At 34.2% G+C, this 17,995-nt stretch overlaps 1 long non-coding RNA gene across 3 annotated transcripts in view; it reads right to left on the bottom strand.

The window, feature by feature from the left end:
• Positions 1-2,417: 2,417 nt before the first annotated feature.
• LOC141561234 (uncharacterized) overlaps positions 2,418-17,995 on the bottom strand; it is a 39,493-nt gene continuing 23,915 nt past the window's right edge. For all 3 annotated transcript variants that reach the window (XR_012487995.1, XR_012487997.1, XR_012487996.1), the window contains one exon: positions 2,418-8,035. This is a non-coding gene — a long non-coding RNA (uncharacterized LOC141561234). The remainder of the gene's footprint in view (positions 8,036-17,995) is intronic.

Below are 17,995 nucleotides of genomic sequence, written 5' to 3'. Positions count from 1 at the left end.
GGTCAGTACATTATAGAGTACAATGGCTCTATAACCTTCACATTTACATTACCAACACAATCCAACAGAAGACATACAAAGAGAAATTCCATTCAAAATAACTGTTGATGGTATAAAATATTTGGGAATATATCTACCAAAGGAAAGTCAGGAATTATATGAGCAAAATTACAAAACACTTGCCACAAAAATAAAGTCAGAATTAAATAATTGGAAAGACATTAAGTGCTCTTGGATAGGTGAGAGAATATAATCAAGATGACAATACTCCCTAAATGAATCTATTTATTTAGTGCTATACCAATCAGACTCCCAAGAAACTATTTTAGTGACCTAGAAAAAATAACAACAAAATTCATATGGAAGAACAAAAGGTGGAGAATTTCAAGGGAATTAATGAAAAAAAAAATCAAATGAAGGTGGTCTAGCTGTACCTAATCTAGAACTATATTATAAAGCAGTAGTCACCAAAACCATTTGGTATTGGCTAAGAAATAGACTAGTTAATCAGTGGAATAGGTTAGGTTCACAGGACAAGATAGTGAATAAAAATAGCAATCTAGTGTTTGACAAACCCAAAGATTCCAACTTTTAGGATAAGAATTCATTATTTGACAAAAACTGTTGGGAAAACTGGAAATTAGTATGGCAGAAACTAGGCATGGACCCACACTTAACACCACATACCAAGAAAAGATAAAAATGGGTCCATGATTTAGGCATAAAGAACGAGATCATAAATAAATTAGAGGAACATAGGATAGTTTACCTCTCAGACTTGTAGAAGGGGAAGGAATTTGTGACCAAAGGAGAACTAGAGATCATTATTGATCACAAAATAGAAATTTTGATTACATCAAATTAAAAAGCTTTTGTACAAACAAAACTAATGCAAACAAGATTAGAAGGGAAGTAACAAATTGGGAAAACATTTTTACAGTTAAAGGTTCTGATAAAGGCCTCATCTCCAAAATATACAGAGAATTAACTCTAATTTATAAGAAATCAAACCATTCTCATGTCCATCAATTGGAGAATGGTTGGGTAAATTATGGTATATGAAGGTTATGGAATATTATTGCTCTGTAAGAAATGACCAGCAGGAGGAATACAGAGAGGCTTGGAGAGACTTACATCAACTGATGCTGAGTGAAATGAGCAGAACCAGAAGATCGCTGTACACTTCAATGCTGTGTGAAGAGGTATTCTGATGGAAGTGGATATCTTCAACATAAAGAAGATCCAACTCACTTCCAGTTGATCAATGATGGACAGAAATAACTATACCCAGAGAAGGAACACTGGGAAGTGAATGTAAATTGTTAGCACTACTGTCTATCTACCCAGGTTACTTATACCTTCGGAAGCTAATACTTAATGTGCAACAAGAAAATGGTATTTACACACATATATTGTATCTAGGTTATATTGTAACACATGTAAAATGTATGGGATTACCTGTCATCGGGGGGAGGGAGTGGAGAGAGGGAGGGGATAATTTGGAAAAATGAATAAAAAATAAATAAATAAATAAGAAATCAAACCATTCTCCAATTGATAAGTGTTCAAAGGATATGAACAGACAATTTACAGATGATGAAATTGAAACTATTTACACTCATATGAAAGTGTTCCAAATCACTATTGATCAGAGAAATGCAAATTAAGACAACTCTGAGATACCACTACACAGCTGTCAGATTGGCTAAGATGACAGGAACAAATAATGATGAATGTTGGAGGGGATGTGGGAAAACTGGGACACTGATGCATTGTTGGTGGAGTTGTGAAAGAATCCATCCATTTTGGAGAGCAATATGGAATTATGCCCAAAAAGTTATCAAACTGTGCATACCCAAGGAAATACTAAAGAAGGAAAAGGGACCTGTATGTGCCAAAATGTTTGTGGCAGTTCTTTTTGTAGTGACTAGAAACTGGAAAATGAATGGATGCCCATCAATTGGAGAATGGTTGGGTATATTATGGCATATTAATTGTTATGGAATATTATTGTTCTGTAAAAAATGACCAGCAGGATGAATACAGAGAGGCTTGGCAAGACTTACATCAACTGATGCTAAGTGAAATGAGCAGAACTAGGAGATCATTATATACTTCAATAACAATACTATATGAGGATGTATTCTGATGGAAGTGGATATCTTCAACATAGAGAAGAGCTAATCCAATTCTAATTGATCAATGATGGACAGAATCAGCTACACCCAGGGAAGGAACACAGGGAAATGAGTATAAACGGTTTGCATTTTTTGTTTTTCTTCCCAGGTTATTTTTTACCTTCTGAATCCAATTCTTCCTTTGCAACAATAACCACAACAACAAAATTCGGTTCTGCCCATATATATTGTATCTAGGATATACTATAACATATTTAATATGTATGGGAATGCCTGCCATCTAGGGGAGGGGGTGGAGGGAAGGAGGGGAAAATTCAGAACAGAAGGGAGTACAAGGGATAATGTTGTAAAAAAATTACCTATTCATATATACTGTCAAAAATGTTATAATTATAAAATTAATTTAAAAAAATAAAAATAAAATAAAAAATAAAAATAAAAATAAACCTTCACATTTTCCTTTAGAGCCTCCCAAGCACTGAATTAGCTTTGATACTACATGCATTAACCTCATCATCCATGTGGACATATCTGGGAAGTATATTGCTAAGTGAGCAAACTTATTCAGAATTTCTTCATTTACTATAACCAATGATTCATGATTCCTAATGTAGAACCTGTTTTCTTAGATTAAGCTAAAATTGGCACAAGCAGCAAAAAATCAATTCATACTTTGTTGTATCTTAGCTTTAGAGGTTGTGTATATTCATATGTGAAAATCATGTACCAACTCTCCCTCCATTTTATTTTTGGCGTGTAAATCTTTTCAAGTTAAATAATTTACCAGCAGTATGGTATCTGATGATGTTTGACATTGCTGAAAACATCATACTAAAAAACAAAGGAGCAAACACGTTTCCACTCCATTGGTGACTGGGAAAGTACAAGAATATTGTTTATTATCCACCAGGTGCTTTGTCACTTAAAAATAGCATAATGACATTCACAACTTCTTCAGTTAGAAATTTGGCTAGGGAGGAATTGACTTTAATCTGAAGTATATTATTAATGGCTTCAGCATTGATTGATGATGATCTGTTAAGTGAAAGTGTTCAAGCCATCTCTCCAGAATTATGTCCTTCTCAGTGATCAATGTGGCTCCATTAGGACTGAGTAGTTGAGATGCTGCATAGATCTTTGGCCCACAAATAGGGTACATTAAAAGGACTTTGGATTGTTCTAATCAGAGTAAAACTGAATTTCATTTGCCTTCTTACAGAGCCAATAATCATGCATCTCTCCAAACTTTGCTTGCATTTTACTCTTGATTGAGTTAAATGCTGTCTTCTTAGAGATGGATGGGCTAGCCTGCTGGTAAACCCTGTAGAATTCTCACTTTTAGTTTAACAGCCTATGAATTTCCATATCATTTTTGTCAAATTGACTTTGATGTATAAGTAAATGCAGTGTTGTTCATCAAGTCTCTGAAAGCTGCTCATTCATTTTCTGCTCCACTGTAGCCAGACATGTGTTGGCTCGGCTTTTCTACCAAGGTAGCAGTGAATTGTTCCTGCTCAGAGAAGTACTCTAATCTATTGACATTAAATATTCTGGTAGTCATCTTGTCTTGGGGCCATCACTTTTGTTAAATGTGAATATTTAGCTTGGAGAACTAAATGTATGATTAGTCTGGCACTCTGCCCCACACATACCTTTTCTCATACTCACATTCTGTCTGTATCTTCTCCTTACAGTGATATGCTATATTAAATAATGGCCTATTTTATTCTACTTCTTACAGTTACAATCTTTTACATGCCAATGTGTCTTTCATTGGTGCATCCACAAAATTTTATCATGGCTAGATAACTGGAAGACAGTATTGGTGATAAAATGGTCATGAAATGTACAAGTCTTCAGTAGCAAGTGATCATTGCTGCTACTGTTTCTTCTATTCCTACCAAGGACTATCTGCCAAGTCTAATAATCTGTGCCTGATCAAATTTTTAAAAATAATTTTCTTGAGTCAGCTTTTGTACCTCTTTTTCCATTTAGCTAGTTTTGCTTTTTAAGGTGTTTTTCCTTCAGTAAATTCTGGTACTTCTTCTACCATTAGGCCAATTCTGTTTTTTAAGGTGCTATTCTTTTTTGTATTTTGTGTGTGTGTGTGTGTTTCTTTTACTAAGATATTGTTTCTTTTCACAATTGTCTTATACCACTCATTTTTTTTCCCCATATCCCCCCTCTACTTCTTCTATTTCTTTTTTTAGCACTTCCAGGAATTCTTGTTAAGCTTGGGTCCAATTAACATTTTTTCTTCAGGCTTTATTTGTGGTTATAGTCACATTATTGTTTTTTTTTTTTTTTTTCCTGGATTTATGTCTTGGTCTTTCCTGCCACCATAGTAGCTTTTTTATGTCACATGCTATTTTTTGGTTCTTTGTTCATTTTTCTAGCCTGTTTCTTAATCCTGAATGCTATGATTTTTTAATACTCTTGTTTTCAGAGCTAGTTCTGGATATCTGCAAATTTTTGGTGTTTCTAAGGTGGTGTGATCCAGGGAGAGTACTTCTATCTTGTCTGCACTTATCCTGCTTGCCAGTAACTACAAGTGTTATTACTTTTGTTGGCCCTGGAACTTTGGTCATGTCTCCTGCTTTCCTGCAGCCAAAAATGCTAGTGTTTCTCTCTGCTTTGATACTAAAATAAAGACCACTCCTTCCTTGGACTAACTAGAATGTTATTCTATGCCCTGGAAGTACAACCCAGAACTCTGTATATTTCAAATAGGTTTTTTGGATTTTTTTTTCCAACTAGAGCAACTTGCACTCAGTGACAGCTAAAGGTCCGCAGTAATTTGTTTCTGACCAGTCTTGGCTAAGACATCATAAAACTGTTACTGATGCTGCTACTACTGTTGTAGTCATCTCCAAGGCTTACTTCTGGTGCTCCTGCTAGTCTTCTAACTGATTTCTACCTAAGGTCACAGATCTTTCCTGCAGACCTTCTAATTTATCTTCACCTGGAAAAAAATCTCACTCTGACCTTTTGTTAACTCTGCCACTCCAAAATTTGATGTGAGGAATTATTTTAAAGTTGTTTGGAAAGGAATATGGGAAAAAATTCAGCAAGGTGGTTATTTCCAATCTGCTATCTTGACTCTCAGCTATTTGTTTTCTAAAGATTGGCCTGTTAAGGTATAGTAAAGATGGTAGAGTAAAGGCAAAAGTCTCACTTGAGACTCCCCCAATCCCTTCCAAATATCATTAAGGGGTAGCTCTAAACAAATTCTAGAGTAGCTGAACCCACAAAAAGGTAGAGTGAAATACTTTTCCAACCCAAGATAACTTAGAAGATTGATAACAAAGAGCTGTTTTACACAGAAGATAGGATCACAGGCCATGTCAGTGCAGATCAGGCTCCAGCACATCAGAAGTAGGCCTCAATGTGACTGAATCAGGAGCAGCAGGAGTGGCTTCAAAACTTCTCAGGCTATAGACAGTAAGAAGATCAAAAAATGGAGTTGCATTTGGGTGCATTTGAGAGCACTGGAGCAGGACTCTGCTGAGTTGACTATACTCGGATATAGTTCACAGTCCTGTGTCTTAGTCCCATTGTGGGGGAAAATGCTAGCACAACAGAGCTTATGGGCACAAGGAAGCAGGGATTCTTGTCAAAGTTCCAGGGTTGAAAATAGTGCTTGTGGTCTTTCATGAACCAGTGTACAGCACAGGAGAGTAGTAAACATATCTCTCCTTAGATCATACCCCCATGGAAGAATAAAAACCTTATAGCACTCCAGAATTACCTCTGGAAACAGCTATACAAAAATTTGAAGCTTGGAACAATGACTCCTCCAACTGGGAAGCAGAGCCTTACTTTATCAAAGAGTTAATAGTCAAGAAACATGATAGAACATAAGCAAACAACAGAAAAAAAAAATTGACAATAAAAAGTTACTATAGTAACAAGAAAGATCAAAACATATATTCAAAAGAAGACAGTAAAATCAAAATTCCTGCATCCAAAGCCTCAGAAAAAAAATAAAATAGATTGGTATCAGGTCATAGAACAACTTAAAAATATCCTTTTGAAATCAAGTAAAATTTCCAAAGTTGGAGACAAGATGGCTGAGTAAAGTCAGGAAGTTGCTGACTCAGTTTCCCTCAAAAATAACATGAAAAAAGGCTCAGAAAAGAGTCTAACAGAATGAAGCCCCTCTCCAACTCAAAATAAACTGAAAAAACTTCAAGAAAGGTTAGTCTCAATGGGGTGAAAAGGGTGTCCAGCTGAGTTTATATAGACTTTAAAAAGCCAGCAACAGGGTCTTAATCACAGCAAATCGCAACTAAGACCCTCAGTCCTGGCTCAGTAGAGGAGTAAATCAGAGAAGGAGCTTCCAGACCCAGCTCAGAAGGCAAACTCTGGGAAACCAGGCTGGTTAATGAAAAGAGCAGGCAAAGCTACCTCATGCAAACACAAGGGCTCTTGTGCTCGAAGCCAAAGGTCAAAGCTGCACAGGAAGCTTGGGGCATTGCCACCTTTACTTCAGGAACAGAGTTCAACCTTAAAAATAAATAAAAAAGAAGAGAAAATAACAAAAGAAGAGAAAAGAAAATGAGCAAGAAACAGAAAAGAACCTTGACCATAGGAAGTTACTGTGATGACAGGGCAGACCAAAACACAAACTTAGAGGAGAACAGAATGTGCACAGAAGAAATCTCAAAGAGTGTTATAAATTGGTCTCAAGCCCAAAGAGGCTTCTTAAGGAAATACTCACAAAAGACTTCAAAAGGCAAATAAAAGAGGAAGAAGAAAAAATGAGGAAAGAAATGAGAGAGTCAAGAGGATAATGGTGCCAGAAACAGAAATCATTTTATCATTGAGTCTATAACAAAACTTTGAATAAAAAGGAAGTAGATGAAAAATTTGGAACAAAGAACACAAGCTTGGCATGGAGTCCAGAAATCATAGCAATTAAGGGCTTCAATCACCCCAACTTTTGTTGAACTTTTCTTTCTGCCAAAAAAAAAAAAAAAAAAAAAAAAAGGAGCAGCTAAAAACTTCTTGACATTCCTTAGTAATAATTTCAACCTTTTAAATGTGGAAAAACCAGCAAGTCTGAAATTCTACTTATGTTTGGCTTCTTATTAAGTGGAAGAACTGGTTACTAGATCAAAAATTATGAGAACTCTGGGAGGAAGTCACCATCTTTGCTAGAGTTTTTGACTGAATAGAAGCATCTTATGCATAATCTGACATGAACTTTGGATGTTAGGAAACAGATTCTAAAAGATTCAAAGGGATAATGGGAAAATCCTTTGATCTAACATGTTTAGTAGTAAGAATATTTACTTTCCCAACATTCTCCTTATATCCTATACACATACAATAGCCACTCAAGTTCTTTCAAGTTTTGCTGAATGCATCTCCTCTTCCAGGTCTTAGGATATCACTAAGAATTTAAGGATACCTTTCTTTTATGAGATCAGCATGAACCAACATTATGGAGTATTTTCTTTAGTTAGTGATTAGTGCACCAGTTCCATTTGAGCAATTAATATCAAATGGCTTTTTACAAAGGAATATGTGCTGAGATAATATTGCAAGAATACTAGTACAAATATTTCTTCCAAACACCTGGGGGCACACTCTTCCCTACAGCACCTTGGTCCTTGAAGAGTATAAATTAAATGTAACATAGAACCACATTTATTTCCAAAGATGAAACTTCCTCTTTGACGTTTTGATCTGTAACAGGTCAAGCAAGTCACTTGAGTTGGTCACATTGCTTCTCAGTATCTGTGCTAGAAGCAAAATTCAGCATGGACTCAATCTCTGAGGTTTCTGTTTGTTCAAATCTATCTCCCACAGATGGCTCACCATTCTGACTTTCCAATATTTGAAGCTCACCAGGTCACCAGAAAGCTCATCAACATTTCCAATACTTCCTTCACCTGAAAACAGATTGAAATGGATAAAATTTAGGAAAAAGCAACAGCAGAGTCATAAGCTTCAGATAACAGAGATCCTAGAGTGCCTGTTCTAAAAAGGAGATCTATAGCAGCTCAAACCCTAAACACACAGAAAAGAGCTAAACCAATCAAGCTAGACCAAAAAATTGGTCTGGCAATTTAGCTGATTTATGCCCTTTGGAAGTAATCCAAATTTTGCTTCATAGTAAGTTTAAAATTATGTTCCTAATCATAGGAATCTAATCAGTAGAATCTGGTCATAATCATCTAGTCAGTAGACCAGAACTAATTACAGAATATCTTCATGCTCCATATAATGAACTTTTCCAAAAGCAAACAGCCTCTTTGCCATTGAGATTGTGATAAAAGGAGCATACCACTGATGGTCACTAGTCCTGACCCCCAGATGGATGACACTACAGGATAAGTCATTCCTGTATGGCTACAAAGACCTGGACTGAAAGTCTGAAAACAAAACAAAAAAAATGTTTCTAGTGGGTGAAAAAATTAGAATTTGTCTCAAGTGATAGGTATGGATACATGAAAAAAGTCACCAATAATTGAGTTATATATATGCAATAGATAGAAATAGGGTTAGATAATAGAGGATAAGCATCAGAGTAGACTGTAGGCCTTAAAAGATTGAATCAAGAGGGCCAACACTCAGAATGATCTGAAGAAAGTGAAGAAAGAAAGGTTCAATGTGAAAGATTAGTCACTTTTACTGGGAAATCAGGAGAAAAAGGAAAATTAAAGAAGGGAAAAGATTTTTGCTTCATTGGATGGGACCAGGGAAGTTGACAAGAAAGGAAAATCAGAGGAAGCTCATTACTTCTTTTGTTGCAGTTTTCCTGACAATTTGTTCCAGTTTGCCGACAGACTTTTGCTCAGGAAATAAGAGAACAAAATTACTTATATGAGAGAAATTCTTAGATAAATACTCATTTAGAGAATATCTATCAGTAGTCCTCAAACTTTTTAAATAAGGGGCCAGTTTACTGTCCCTCAGACTGTGGGAGGGCCAGACTATAGTAAAAACAAAACCTCACACTCTGTCTCCACCCCTCAGCCCATTTGCCATAAACCGGCAGGCCGAATAAATGTCCTCAGCTGGATGCATCTGACCTGCTGGCTGTAGTTTGAGAACCCCCTACTGATCTTGATGAATTCAAGATCTGGTAAACTACATTTATTATTACCAAAAGAGTTAGTAGAAAGAAATAACTGACTTCTATAAATAATATTTGAAAGATTACAGAAAATAAGAGAGATGCCAAGAAGATAGAGGTATAAACTATACATAATAAGATTCTCTAATTCTTGGGAATATTCTAGAATACTTAATTTAAAAACTGAGGGAAGCAGTGATTGTAATAAGACTACAGCTACTTCATGCTATTAACCCCATTTAATTTTAAAAGTGTTACTAAACTTGTGCATGGAAGGATTATTGTAAACATAGCTTAACTAGATTTCCCAAAGTTTTTGATAAGCCATATCATACTATTTCATAGAGAAAATAGAAAATGTGGATTAAACAATAGTACATTAAGATGGATTTATTACTGAGATGGCAAAATTCAAAGAATAGTGTTTAAAGCTTTAATGTGCGGGGTGGTATAGTCAAAATGTCATTATACTAGCTTGGAAGCACTGAAAACATATAGGTTATTAGATTGAGTTACAAACTGTCAAATCAGTCATCTTCCCCAAAAGGTGAGTATGAACTTGTATTATGATTTTAAAGAAAAGTTATATGTTCAGATTCACTCCTATAAATGATGGTCTCAGACTCAATTGAAAATGAAAGTAAGGTTTTAATCAAATAGGACAAGGTATAGACAGTTTAGATTTGCATAAAAAACCAAATAGAAATAAGAACAATTAACAATATGACAATTATAGCAGATAGAGGAAGAGAATACATCACCAATTCAAGGGAACCTCAAAAACTCAAATGGCTGGGAGCCTCAATCAACTTGAATTGTGTAAAGATTTTCCCCAGGCGAAGCGTCCTTCCCATGGGTGAAGCTCGACGGTGATTTTAAAACACGGACTTTTTATATGTTTTCAAACAAATAAGGCTCCTGGCCAAAACTATCTATATAAGGTTTTTTGACAAAGACTTGCAACATGTGCAGTTTGTGTGACAAAGCTCAATATATTTTTGGGGGCATATTCATGTTGACTCATCCCAGACCTCTGAGGCTTGACATATGTCCTTATTAACTGCATATGATCAGGGAGGAAGCCACCCAGCCCTAAGCATAAGCATTTTCCAAGAATGGCTAGGTCCTGGTATCTATTGTCAAGAACATGCAGAGTTCATGGAAAGGTCAAGTTCCTATAATTTAGAAGCTCAGACCTGTTAGATTTGAGTGAGCTTATAATTCTAATATGTAATCTTAATTTCTTATTCAGAACTCTGACATGAAGTTCAAAGTCAAAATATAGGCTGGAAAAATGAACAGATCACAAAAAGGAAACTTGGCCATAACATGTTTCTATGATTACAGAGAAGCACTTACTAAGAAGACAACTTGAAAACATCTATAAGCAAAGCCTCAAAGAAGAATGCAGATTGAAAACAAACTCAATAATAATTCTTAAAAGAGCTCCAAGAAAGATATTACACACCTCTCAGATTGGCTAAGATGACAGGAAAAGATAATGATGAATGTTGAAAAGGATGTGGGAAACTGGGACACTGATGCATTGTTGGTGGAGTTGTGAAAGAATCCAGCCATTCTGGAGAGCAATTTGGAACTATTCCCAAAAAGTTATCAAACTGTGCAGACCCTTTGATTCAGCAGTGTTTCTACTGGGCTTATATCCCAAAGAAGTCTTAAAGGAGAGAAAGGGACCCATATATGCAAAAATGTTTGTGGCAGCCCTTTTTGTAGTAGTAATCAATTGAAGAATGGATGAATAAGTTATGGTATATGAATATTATGGAATATTATTGTTCTGTAAAAAACAACCAGCAGGATGATTTCAGAGACCTGGAGAGATCTCCATGAACTGATGCTAAGTAAAATGAGCAGAACCAAAAGATCATTATACATTGCAACAACAAGACTATACGATGATCAATTCTGATGGACATGGCTCTCTTCAACAATGAGATGATTCAAACTAGTTCCAATTGTTCAGTGATGAAAAGAGTCATCTACAGCCAGAGAGAGGACTGTGGGAACTGAGTGTGGACCACAACATGGTATTTTCACTTTCTGCTGTTGTTTGCTTGCACTTTGTTTTCTTTCTCAGTTTTTCTCCCTTCTTGATCTGATTTTTCTTTTCCAAGAAGATAACTGTATAACTATATATACATATATTGGATTCAACATATATTTTACCATATTTAACATATATTGAACTACCTGTCATCTAGGGGAGGAGGTAGAGGGAAGGAGGGGAAAATTTAGAACAGAAGGTTTTGCAAGGGTCATTGTTGAAAAATCACCCATGCATATGTTTTATAAATAAAAATCTTAACATTTTTTTAAAAGCTCAAGAAAGAAATAAAAAGAACAAAATTTATTTTTAAAACCAAGTAGTAGTAGAAGAAAAATTGGGAAAGGAAATGAGACCCTTGCAAAAAAGAAGCAACAGCAGCACAAAAATATTGAGGAAATAACCCTTTTAAATTAAGAATTGGCAAAGACAAAAGGCAAAATAGGTACAAAAAGAGACAAAATATCCAGAAAAATAACTCCTTAAAAATCAGATCTGATCAAGTGGAAGTTGATGACTCTATGAGAGATCAAGAAATAGCAATACAAAGTCAAAGAGTAAAAAAAAAAAAAAAAATCAAGAAAATGTGAAATATCTTCTTTTTCCTAAAAAACAAAAGCAGCTGACCTGATAAATGGATCAAGGAGAAATAATTTAAGAATTATTGAACACCTGAAAGCCTTGATTAAAAAAATAAAAGCTGTGACATCATATGTCAAAAAATTGCCAGATATTTTAGAAGTAGGAGATAAAATAGAAATTAAAGAAACCACTAATCATCTCCAGATAGAAATCTCAAAAGAAAAATCTCCATGATTATTATAGCTAAAATAAAGAGTTCCAAGAAGAAAATATGCTGCCTGAAAAAATTGGAGCTGGATTTATTGAAAAAAAAAAAAAAAAAAAAAAAAAAAAAGACAGACCATTGACCAATTTGGTTTTTCAACCTATGCCCTAAGAATGAATTTACTTCCTCTTTTCCCTTCAATCTTCTGTAATCTACTATATCACAAAAACTACTCAAGCTGGAGTTGTTGGGTAAACTAACACAAGATTGAGGGTACCCAATGCAATGCAATTGAGGGTACCCAATGCAATGAAAAAAATAGGTGTTGGATATTCCAGCCCTAGAAGCCAAGCATTATAAGTAAGACTTGGTTAAGATATCATATAATTAATTATAATAATTAGGATATCATATAATTACTTAATAATGTTACAAATAACAAATGAATGCTATTGTAAAACATTTTGCAAATGGGGAATTCATGTGTTTATTATTCATGACAATTGCAATGTTAAAAATTAATAATTATACCTGATGAGCAATTTTGAAAATAGCAGTCTTTAACTGGCAGCTAGAGTCGGTCTTGCAAACTAACTTATAGATTTGAATTATCTGTAATGATTAGAAATTCAGAAGCTTGTTTTGTCATGAAAAAAAATACAAAGCTGCCATGAAAAGACAATAAAACTAAAAAAACGCTTCTGACCCACTTTTTATTCAGAGTTAGATACTAATATACTGAATAATCTAGGGGGGGAAATCCCTTTTCATTCTCTCTGAAGATGTATGTAGAACATATGTCATTTGTAGGTTGCAAAAATAATTTTTTTTCAAAAGCCACAAAAATATCTCAAAGTTTTAACTTGTACAGTCATCTATGAAGTGCCCTCTGCACATTTGTTTTATTGTAGCTTTTTATTGACAAAACATATACATGGCTACTTTTTCAACATTGACCCCTGCAAAAACTTCTGGTCCAACTTTTCCCTTCCTTCCCTCCATCCTCTCCCCTAGATGGCAAGTAGTTCCATACATGTTAAATATGCTAAAGTATATGTTAAATACTATATTTGTATGCCAATTTATACAGTATTTCCCTTTCTTAATATCTCTTTGGGATATAAGCCCAGTAGTAACATTGCTGGATTAAAGGGTATTTGATCCAGTTTGACAACTTTTTTTAGCATAGTTCAGAATGGTGGGATCCATTCACAACTCTGCCAACAACGCATCAGTGTCCCAATTTCCCCACATCCTTCCCAACATTCATCACTATCTTTTCCTGTCATCTTAGCCAATCTGAGTGATGTCTAATGGTATCTCAGAGTTGTCTTAATTTGCACTTCTCTGATTAATAATGATTTGGAATACCTTTTCATATGGGTAGAAATAGTTTAAATTTCATTATCTGAAAATTGTCTATTCATATACTTGGACCATTTATCAATTGGAGAATGGCTTGACTTCTTATAAATTAGAGTCAATTCTCTATATATTTTGGAAATGAGGCCTTTGGCAGAAAAGTCTGTAAAGATTTTTTCCCGGTTTATTGCTTCCCTTCTAATTTTGTCTCCATTAGTTTTGTTTGTACAAAAACTTTTTAACTTGATACAATCAAAATTTTCTATTTTGTGATCAATAATGATCTCTAGTTCTTCTTTGGTTACAAATTCCTCCCTTCTCCACAGATCTGAGAGGTATACTATACTATGTTCTTCTAATTTATTTATAATCTCATTCTTTTTTTTTATTATTATTATTATAGCTTTTTATTTACAAGATATGTGCATGGGTAATTTTTCAGCATTGACCCTTGCAAACCTTCTGTTCCAACTTTTCCCTTCCTTCCCCCCCATCCCTCTCCAAGATGGCAAGTAGATCAATAATGTTAAATATGTTAACATATGTGTTAAATACAATATATGTATACATATCCATGCAGTTTTTTTGCTACACAAGAAAAATTGGACTTTGAAATAATGTAAAATTAACCTGTGAAGGAAATCAAAAATGTAAGCAGACACAAACAGAGGGATTGGAAATGCTATGTAGTGGTTCACATTCATTTCCCAGAGTTCTTTTACTGAATGTAGCTGGTTCTATTCATTATTGAACAAATGGAACTGATTTGGTTCATTTTGTTGAAGAGAGCCACATCCATCAGAATTGATCATCATATAGTATTGTTGTTGAAGTATATAATGATCTCCTGGCCCTGCTCATTTCACTCAGCATCAGTTCATGTCTCTCCAGGACTTTCTGAAATTATCCTGATGGTCATTTCTTACAGAACAATAATATTCCATAACATTCATATACCACAATCTATTCAGCCATTCTCCAATTGATAGGTATTGACTCAAATTCCAGTTTCTATAATCTCATTCTTTATGCCTAGATCATGAAGCCATTTTGATCTTATCTTGGTGTACAGTGTTAAGAATGGGTACATGCCTAGTTTCTGCCATACTAATTTCCAATTTTCCCAGCAGTTTTTGTCAAATAGTGCATTCTTATCCCAAAAGTAGGGGTCTTTGTACTTATCAAACACTAGATTGCTATAGTTTTTGACTATTTTGTCCTGTGAACCTAACCTATTCCACTGATCAACTAGTCTATTTCTATTTTTTTTATTTAATAGTTTTTATTTACCAGATATATACATGGGTAATTTTACAACATTGACAATTGCCAAACCTTTTATTCTAATTTTTCCCCTCCTTTCCCCCCTCCCAGATGGCAGGTTGACCAATACATGTTAAAGTATAAACTAAATACAATATATGTATACATTTCCAAATAGTTGTTTTGCTGTACAAAAAGAATCGGACTTTGAAATAACTAGTCTATTTCTTAGCCAATACCAAATGGTTTTGGTGATCGCTGCTTTATAATATAGTTTTAGATCAGGTACAGCTATGCCAAGTGTGGATAAATTTAATAATTCAACTCAGAAACAAGTTCTGCAAGTGATTAGGAGAAAAACATTCAAATAAAAAGGAAAGTAAATTAGAATAATACAGGGCTATTCTGTACTCAACACAAAATGCAAAAAGGAGTGGAATAATTTGTATTGAAGACAAGGGAATCTGATCTACAAATCTTAGCTTAATCATATTAGGGATGCTTCAATTTTCTAGTCACTATTTATTTTAGGCCAAATATGTCTTGCTATTGTTAATTTGAGTCTTTTTACTTAGAATTAATATATAACTTGGTCTAATTTGGAATAGTGGTGTTGAAGTAAGCTTAGGACCACCTTGTAGGTGTCAGTTGTTAAATTTTCAGTGTGAGAACTTAAAACTTAGAAATTGGCAATGGCTACAAATTGAGGGTTAATTTACTGCTTTGGTGATTTTCTAGACTTAATAAAGTCTATTTTTAGAAAAAATTTTAATAATGCAGATTAAATTTAAAAGTGTCCTACAATATGCAAATATATGTGTTGTATATATATATAATATGTATGTGTATATATATGTATATGTATACATATATACATATTTTATTTATATATATATATATGGGGACAGTTATTAACATTTAATTAGTACATCCCTGAACATAAAAGTACTTTAATGGAGACTGAGATGTGTCCATTCAATCCATTTTACATGTAGCCCAGACTTAGTGTTGCAACATGTACATAAGATACCCCTCATTGACTGAGAGAATAGGATTGTTTATGAATGGAATTACAGATATATTAATTTAATTTTAAGTATATAAATAATAGAAACAGCATGGTCCAGAATCCAACACTACTGATTCACTGTATAACTTTCCCTTAATTGTAAAAATGCAGGGATTGAACCAAATGATCTTTAAACATTCTTCTAGCGCTAACCTTTTATAAGTCTGTGATTCTATGAATTAGTATTTTTATAAGTGGACTTTGTGGCATTGTCATATTATTGTTGAGCAGTAGAGGGCACTAAGAGTATATGTAAATCCAGAATAACTTCCTCAGAGTGTGAGATCAAGGGTTTTCTTTTCACTGTCTCTTAGAGCTGGAAAGGACTTAACAACTCATCTAGTATAACCACTATTTTACATGTAGCCAAGCCTTAATGCTGAAATATTTGCTTAAGACTCTCCTCATTGATTGAGAGAAAGGTAACTGCATATGTACTTGTCTGAAAGGCAGAGCTATTAAAAAAGCTTTGATAGTATTCTTTCTTGATTGGAGAGAAAACAGGTAGTTACAATTTTCTTTGGTGAGAAGCTCTGAGGAGAGAAAGAATAGGCATTGGAAGAGAAATATATAAGATATTATAGCAAATTCGAATGCCAGAATCCTCTTAGTTTAGGTTCAGTGTTAGCATAAAGGGAAGTACTTGTATATCATTGAATAGTTAACAAAAGGAGATTTACTTTGGCCTAATAAAACATTCATATGTTTATCTGAATATGTCCATATTGAAACATTTGGTCAGCAAATCAGGATAAAGTGACTTACTTCATCTTCTGAAATTCACCAAGTCAGAAAAATTCTCACTGCCCATGATTGGGACTTTTCATGCCTTTCAGAGACCAGAAAATTACACCATGGAAATAAAGGCCAATCAGTTCCCTGGAATGCTTTCTCCTTTAGGGAGATAAAGAAGAATCACAGACCTAACTCTTGTTAGAAGGAAAGATGTTAGTCTTATATGGCAAAGCCAGTTCAACATGCTTTTAATTTCTAAGGAATTTTCCTTTGAGATCAAAACCTCTCTCACTTGTTTTACTAATGGGAAAGTTCATTTATTCTGTGTATTTTCTTATATATTATCACTTGTATATCTTTTCTAATTTCTACATGGGTAAATGGATTTATTTACCCTTTAAAGTTCTGGCATATTTAGAAGGGGTCAAGGATTTTTATATTGGCTTCGGTTATAAGACATAAAATCTTATTTTAAGATATAGTGAGCAGGAAAACAGCTTGAAATTAAAGAAAAATATTTCTCCTACACTACCAATAGGTGCAGTGGATTGAGTTCTGGGCCCACTGTCAGGAAGATTTGCATCCAAATCTGACCTCAGACATTTACTACATGTGTAACCCTGGGCAAATCACTTAACTCTCTTTGTCTCAGTTCATCATCTGTAAAATAACCTAAAGAAGTAAATGAAACATCTTTGCCAAGAAAATCCTAAATGAGGCATGAAGAGCCAGACATGACTAAAATTACTGAATAACAACAAAGACTAGTAACATTAAAAATGGCAGATGGATATAATTCTAGTTCAATATGTCTTCTCTAAGGAGAGCAGGGCCAAGTATGTGACCCCCTTCAGCTCCCCTTCAGGCAGAAATCAAAGTTTTCTTTGGAGAGGGATAGACAAGATAAATAAGATATCTATAAAAGCTTCTTCATGAGTGAGATTTAGAAAAACTAATGAATACATACATACATGTGCCTGAGCAACATGTGCACCCTATACATAGAAGTCCAAAGAGAAAAAGTGAGTTAGCCAAAATTACAAAAGGAGTAAATGGCAGAGTCCAGAATAACTAAGTACTTTCCATTCAGATCCACCATGCTTGCAAAGACCCCACATTGCATAACTTCTAATAATGTGCTCTACATTCAGTTAACATTTCCATTTCTTCTAGTTTTCTTTCCTTAAAACATCAACATATATAATATTTCAAATTTTTATAAAATGAGTATTACAAATGAAATTGAATTTCTTTATATACTTGGTGCTTTTGGGACTATTGTCCCAAAGCCTTATTTACACTGAAAAACTAGTATTTTAGGGTTTACTTAAAGGGTTTGGTATTTCTAAATGCTGTTTCTTATAAGCTTCCTCCATTGATTATCAATTGATATTCTCATATCAATAAAATATAGATATTATATTTTTAAATATATGATATTTATTGTGGTGCTATGGTAAGTATGGTTGATAATTTTTTTCTTTTTTTCTTT

Source organism: Sminthopsis crassicaudata, chromosome 3 (assembly GCF_048593235.1).
Source record: "Sminthopsis crassicaudata isolate SCR6 chromosome 3, ASM4859323v1, whole genome shotgun sequence".
Classification (NCBI taxonomy): domain Eukaryota; kingdom Metazoa; phylum Chordata; class Mammalia; order Dasyuromorphia; family Dasyuridae; genus Sminthopsis; species Sminthopsis crassicaudata.
This window is presented reverse-complemented; position numbering and strand designations above follow the sequence as displayed.